Genomic DNA, 7,689 nt, shown 5'->3' with positions numbered 1-7,689 from the left:
CATTTTTCTGTCTTAATTTCCCAAATCCTCTATCAAATTGCCAACTTAACATCTCCATTTTGATGTTTAATAGTTATTCCAAAAATAATAACTCTTGACTTTTCCACCACTACAAACAATAACAACAAAATTAATAATAATAGCCCCCACTTCTTGTACATTCTTCTCTCAGGAAATGTCAACACCATTCTAGAATTTTCTCAGGCCAAGTCTTTGAGTTAATCTGGACTACTCTCTCTTTGGGAAGACAGGTATACAAGGAGGCTGAAAAGGAGATATCAGATAGACATACAATATAACTATAGGCCACTTAAAATATTTTTCATCAGAGTGAGACAAAGCCATTGTTTTAAACAGAGAGTTTATCTAATTGAGCTTATGTGGAAAATGTGTTGGCTGGGATGGTTGCAAGATAGAAAAGAGATGGTTGTGACATCAGAATAACATTCCTGGAAACAAATTATATTATTCTAGGTTGTGTGGAAGATGAAACTGATAGGGCTTCCTTGTGCACAGGACTTGGAGGATTTCTTTTCTTTTTTTTTTTTTTAATATTTATTTATTTATTTATTTATTTATTTATTTATTTAAGAGACAGAGTGGGGAAGGGGCAGAGAGAGAGGGAGATAGAGAATCCAAAGCAGGCTCCAGGCTCTGAGCTGTCAGCACAGAGCCTAATGCGGGGTTTGAACCCACCAGCAGTGAGATCATGAGCTGATCCCAAGTCGGACGCCCAACAGACTGAGCCCCTCAGGTGCCCCTTTTTAAAATTTTTTAAAATATTTATTTTTTTTTTAAGAGAAGACTTGGAGGATTTCTAATTCATACAAATGACAAATGGTGGTGTCACTGGAAAGAGAACCTGTGTTGTGCTTATTTTGCTTGTTTTCTAGGGGAGATGAGTAGACATCATTTGTTCTGTTTTTTCAACGTTTATTTATTTTTGGGACAGAGAGAGACAGAGCATGAACGGGGGAGGGGCAGAGAGAGAGGGAGACACAGAATCAGAAACAGGCTCCAGGCTCTGAGCCATCAGGCCAGAGCCCGATGCGGGGCTCGAACTCACGGACTGCGAGATCGTGACCTGGCTGAAGTCGGACGCTTAACCGACTGCGCCACCCAGGCGCCCCTCATTTGTTCTGTTTTAGACATATTTGGTTTGAGGTGCCTTTACCACGTCCAAGGAAGATATCAACTAGCAGTTGCAATCCTTGTCAGCAGCATTGACCCTTGGCAATGTCAATGTTTGTTGGGTGAGTAGAGAAGAATGAACCCACACACACACAGAAAGAAGCAGAGAACAGAGGTCTGAGAAAAATGAAGTAAAAAGCATACTTTGACATGGAAACCAAGAGAAGAGAATTACTTTAAGATGGGTGAGTCAGAAACACAGTAGCCTGATGAAAGCTCAAATAAATACTAATGATTGCCTGAAGAATTAAGGAAGACAGAGATCATTTGTGGTTGTAACATGTATTATTTTGGTGAAAAGATGAGATCAGAATACTGACAGGACTAAATTATTGAATACATTGGATGGAAGGAAATGAAAACATTTAGGGAACTATGTGGAGAATGTGGATAATAAACCTTGGGGAGGGGAAAAGGGAAAGGGCATAAACCTAGAAGCAGCTAATGGCTAATTAAGTGAAAACAGGAAAACACCGAACTGTTCTGAATGAAAGTGATAAAAAAAAAAAAAAAAGTATAAGATAATTGGCAAGAGTACTGTTGAAGTGGTGAATCATGAAATTTAACCCAAATGATGAGGCATGAAAAGTAGCTGTTGACAAACAAAGGCATGAATGGCTAGGAATGAATACAGGATATAAATAGGACTGAACAGCTGAAAAAGCGATAGTTGAATAAAAATAAGCTGAACATATAGGAGGACATGGTGAATTACTGATTTTAAGGGAAAAGAAATTGGAGGTGATGATATGATGTTAGGAATGCCCATTAGAGTAGACTGTTAATGTAGAGAAAAAGAGAGTCATGGAGTTGAAGAGGTCAACACCCTGAGAAGCAGGACACTGGAGGATTCACCCTGTGAGCGTTGAAGATATATATATGGGGTGATGGGGTGATGGGGTGATGACAGCAAAGTAGGCAATACAGTCCTCAACACGCTGGCTTGAGGAAAACAATTAGTGTTATTTATAGGACAGTGTAAGAGTAACATGCTGGAGGTGATAAGGGAGATAAAGGGGGTCACCAAAGCCTAATTCCTGGCCATGAGTTATGTTGGGTAAGAGAAGTGGACTGGAGAAGGCAGAAGTGGTGTATGTGGAAGGAGGCAGTTATCAGTGAAGACCAGATGAAGGAGAAAACACGGAGATTTCCACTAAGGATACAGTGGAGTTTGCCAATTATGGAGGAGCAACTCCAGAGGATGTCGCGAATGGTGTAGTAGGTACAGGAAGGCAGCCCAAGGACAAAGTAGTGCAGCGTGGTAGAGAAAAAGGAACATCAGAGCACAGATGGGCCGGAGGAGCTGGCCATAGGATCTTTAACTGATTAAGACAGGGATCAGACATGTGTGAAGTTAGCTACAACAATCTCATTGAAGACAATGAGCATTTATTTCACCATTTGGCCTGGTTGACAGGGATTCCCGGTGCCCGAAACACTGCATACCGTGCGGCTCGCCTGTTAGAAAACTCTGAGACTGTCGACTGTACACAGGGTACGGGCTGGTCGGCAGCAGATCCACAAATGGTAGACTTACTTGCTTAGCCTTCGAAATGGTAGTTAATTCAAATATGTGACATGGTCACGTTTTGAAAAAAGAACAAAACAACTTCAAAGACTATTGACAGATGTGTAACCTGCCTTAACTTCTAGGTTAGAAAAGACAAACGATAGGGACCTTTAAAAGAATGACAAAGTACTAAATCATGTTCCACCTTTAACATGATTTCTCAAATTAATTACGGAATGGAATTCCTTAGCATATGAGCTTGGTCTTTAGGCTTGAAACTTTTGACTCATCCCTCAAACGGGGAAAAATGCTGTGTCCAGGTACACAACAATGCCTAGTTAAAAAGAAAAGGGGTATTTTTTATTCTGAGCCTCTTTTAGAGGGAAGAGCCTTTCCTAGGAGGCTCAGCAGACCTCAACTCAGATCCCACTGAGCATGACTGAGTCACATGCTCTTGGTCTAACTGCAGAGACCCTTCAAAGCATGCTTCTGGGGACAATTCAGCCTCAGTAGCGAGAACTTGACTATGCTGGAAAAGAGGAAATGAGAGGGAAGAGAGGAAATGAGGGGCCACCAGCACCAGCTACCTCACAAAAGTTAGGTGTCTTCTTACTGAAATTCTAGTGTGTGTGTGTGTGTGTGTGTGTGTGTGTGTGTGTGTGTGTATTTAGAGAATATATCTCTAAATACATTAAGGTCAGCATGTTTTTCCAGTTTGCAAATGTCTCTTAATTTTGTATACAGGACCTATGGTTTCCTACAGAAACTTTTAGTGTTTTTCTAGGCAATTCTGTCAACCACTTCCTTTATAGCTTCTGCCCTGATGTCCTGCACAGAAAAGTTGTCCTCTATCAAAGATTCTAAAATAGTCACTTCTATTTTCTTCAACTGTTGTCAAAATTTTACTTTTTAATATTACATGCATTGCTCTATCTGAAATTGATTTCAGTGAGGTATGGATTTTCATTACACTTTTCCCCCAAAGGCTAACTGGCTTTCTCAGCATCATTTGTTGAATAGCCAATCTGTTATCCATGAATTTGAAATACTACATTAACAAAATGCTAAAAATCCATATAAAACTGAGACGGGTCCCAAATTCTTATTTTTTTCATTCATCTATGTAAGTAATGTTGTTTTCCTTCTGTATTTTTAAATGTAAACGGAAAGCAGAGAAAAGAGAGACATAAACCTGGCCACATTCAGTCGGAACTATACCTGGAGGATTACAGGCTTGTCCTCACCTTTTAAGATGAACCAAACAGCCTCATGCATAGACAGAAAACGTCATCGTAGAGGTGAAAAGACCTGAAAATGTCTGTGCCTGACTTTGTCAGCCCCATTCAGCTGCAGGCACTGAAGATAGTTCACCTATAAATTCCAACCCCCTTCTGCTGAACGGCCAGAATATTTTTCATCCATAACAAATAGTTATTGATCTCCTACTGTATGCCATGCACTGTTCTAGAGACGGAAGAAAAATAATGGTTGGGACAAAAATCCACGCTTTCACTACACAAGTAAGCAAATAAACAAGATAATTTTCACAGTGATAAATACAGAGAAGACAAGAAAGCAAGGTGGTGAGATTGAAAGTGCCCAGGGTCAGCCCAGAACTTCTCAGTAGGTGCTCAGAGAATCCTGGCCTGAGTAAGCAGGAGCCAGCAGGGAAAGGCAATCTCAAGTTCAAAAGTCTGGGAATAGAATGAGTTTAGAATGGGGAATATTTGAGGAAAAGAAAAGGCAGAGTTCAGAGGGGTGTTGGTGAGCCGAGTGGAAATGAGGCTGGAGACCTAAGCAAGCAAAGCCAGCAGATCAACTGAGACATTGTAAGACTGGATTTCAGACTCACTGGGTGGTAGGTTTTTAAAGGAGCCCGCTGCCCCCAAATCAGAATCTCCTATATTTAGACGACCCTTCATGAGCTTCTTGCTTTCACTTTCATTACTGCCACTACCACAGTCCTTACTCCGGCCTTTTCCTGCATATGGTCCCACTGGAGCCACTGGTAGTGATGATCAGTAGAGACAGGACTCTGCTATCAAAGCTTTTACAGAAAATGCAAATCTGACTTTGTCACTCTTTTGATACATCTTCTGTGAAATTTTTCCTGATGCTATTTTTTTCTGGTGTTTTGTTGCGCTATTATATTAATAGTAGCATTTAAGTTTAATAGTTCTACTAAGGTCATTTATTGTGCCACAGGCAATGTTTCTGGGGTTTCACATGTATTAACTCATTGAATCTTCACAACAAACCTGTGAAGCTAGAACTGCTTATCATTCCCACTACATATGAAGAGCCTGAAGCATGGACTTTGCCCATTGTCACAGGGCTCCTAAGTGGACGAGCTGGGATTTGAATGCAAGGAATAGGTCTCCAGAGCCTGAATGCTGAGCCATTACGCTTTGCTGCATCCCCAAAGCCCTGTTAATGGTGCTCTGTATTTGACCAATGCTGAATTTCTAACAGAACCAGCAGAAGAGAATAATTTAAGAAATGTAACATCCTAATAACAGGAGCCCACAATATGCCTATTATACATGTGTTTCTTTATTTAATACAACCACCCTGACCCATCTGGTGCCATAGTCAGTTTCACATATCACTACACTGCTGCTTCTCAATGTCTAGCAATGCCCTAAGCACCCTCAGAGGAGAGCCTGGGAAACAACTCTTAGGATCACTCCTCAGGCTAGAGGACTGCCTGTTTTTGCCTTGGTAGAAAACATTCAGGCTGGCCATCGATCCAAGAAGATGTTCAATGGCAATTCTTCCCGATAATCGAGGGCAACAGATGGCAGTATCCCTCTCTGATTGGTTCACCTATTCCTGGAACTTACTGGTTTAGGGCTGCAGGTAGGCAATCTTGTCTGACACACAGAAGGTGTTCAATCAGTGTTCACAGAGTCGATGGATGGTGTCCCTGAAATGCTAAAATACTCAGCCTCTCGCCTTTTTTATTTTTAAAAAAACACATCTCTCCTTGTTCTCTTCCATTTCCTTGCTTGACTCTTATCTAAACACATATATAGCATGCACTATGGGCCTGGCTTTGCTTTAAGTGCTTAATAATCTAGGACCCTGAAACTCACAACAACTCAATGGAGTAGGCACTATTGTGCTCCCCCCTTTTCTTTAAAGGTTTATTTATTTTTGAGAGAGAGCTCGAGCAGAAGAGAGGCAGAGAGAAAGGGGGACAGAGGATCTGAAGCTGGCTCTGCTCTGTGCTGACCAAAACAAGCCTGTTGGGCTCAAACCCTTGAACCTCGAGATCATGACTTGAGCCCAAGCCTGACGCCCAATTGACTGAGCCACCCAGGCACCCCTGTGCTCCCTTTTACAGATTAAAGGAACTGAGGTATAGAGAGATTAATCTACCTTCTAATTCACAAACTAGTAAATAATAGAGCCATACTTCCAACAGAAGAAGTTCATCTCCAACTTCTCAGCTACTGGTCCCCTTGGACCTACCTTAATACGAGTTCTTTTGTCACTGAGAACCTCCTCATGCCTCACTATCTTTATGGCAAAAGTGAGAGGCCATTTATAGATATGCTTAGATTATATTATCTTGAATACTATTCCTTTACTTCTGGTCATTTTTATTTTTCCCAGAATTCACTCTCCACATAAATATTTACAAAAATCCCTAGAGTTTCTTATACTCTGTCCATAAATCAGTCCTTGTCAGAGCTCCCCCTGTGCCAGTGGCATCACTGAAAGCTGAACTCCACAACGGATGGTGCCCCACACTCCCCCAAGTGGTTTCAGTTGCCTCCAGCCTTAGAGTCTGCTACCCCCAGTAGGCTGTCATTGCTAACAGTGGAGCCAGATATTTAGAGTCCTTGATAACCATTTAAAACTGCCAGCAATACTCCTAGTAAAATATATTGTCCTGTAGATGCATAGGTCAGAGAAGGATGTGTTCTCCTCGTTACATTTAATCAGAGGCTCAGCACAACAAAGCTACCTGGGCCTGCAATTGTACCGTCTTTAGTGGCACAGAACTTTCACTTCACATCTTTTCATTTCTCAGAAAATACGCTGAATCTGAATGGGCTCCTAAATCAACTATTCTCTGTGCCTCACACCAGCTCTGCCGGCCTCCCCAACAGGCCAGCAACTGCTGTTGCTGCTGTCCACTCTTTCTCTCTTCAGACTGGGTTCTGTTAGAGCCTTCTTTTATTCTTTCCAATATTTAGCATTGTCTACATTAACCTTAGTAAATGGGACTTTTTTTTTCTCTTTATGCTAAACTTCATTAGGGCCAAAGGGGTCAGGGTTATAGTAATTTCTTATGCTCCATTCCAGAAGACTTCTTTGGCCTTTCATGTAAATACCCAGGTCCATACAGTGGAAAGTGCTTCCCAGCTTTACGAGACAAGTTGTTCAAAGAAGGCTATTGCCTAACATCATCTATGAACATACCTAAGCCATTCACAACAACTCATTGCATTTGGCCGTGAGATTTTCTTGGTCTGCGACTATGACTTTTGTCCATCATCACCATATTCCAACATTCAAGATCTCAAACAACACAGATATATTGAGGTATTATGTTCAAATCCGTAAGTCAATGTTCATAAAATTATAGACCTTCTCCATCAGCCTCGAACCTTCCTTTATTTTTTTCAAAATCTTTTTAAGTTCTTAATTTTTCCAAATTCACTTAATTATACTCTGGAAACTAACAAAATAAGTAAATGATGTGCAACATTAGTGTTTTTCTTTTCTTAAGAAGACTACATACAAGATGATGATTTAGCGCTTGTTAACTGCAGAATAGTCATTTACATGTCACTCTGTTAAGTGTGGCTTTTCTTTAAATCACAAATTTCTTGTAAATTTTTTACTTCTCTTGTGTACAAATGAAGAGAGAAATGATGGCTGCATAAGAATTTCACCAACAAGATTCCAGTTTCATATCTGTGCTATCTGATGCTTCAAAAAATGTTCACTCCAATAATGATTTGAATTGTTCATAT

The sequence above is a fragment of the Leopardus geoffroyi genome, chromosome C1, assembly GCF_018350155.1.
Source record: "Leopardus geoffroyi isolate Oge1 chromosome C1, O.geoffroyi_Oge1_pat1.0, whole genome shotgun sequence".
In the NCBI taxonomy this organism is placed as follows: Eukaryota; Metazoa; Chordata; class Mammalia; order Carnivora; family Felidae; genus Leopardus; species Leopardus geoffroyi.
This window is presented reverse-complemented; position numbering follows the sequence as displayed.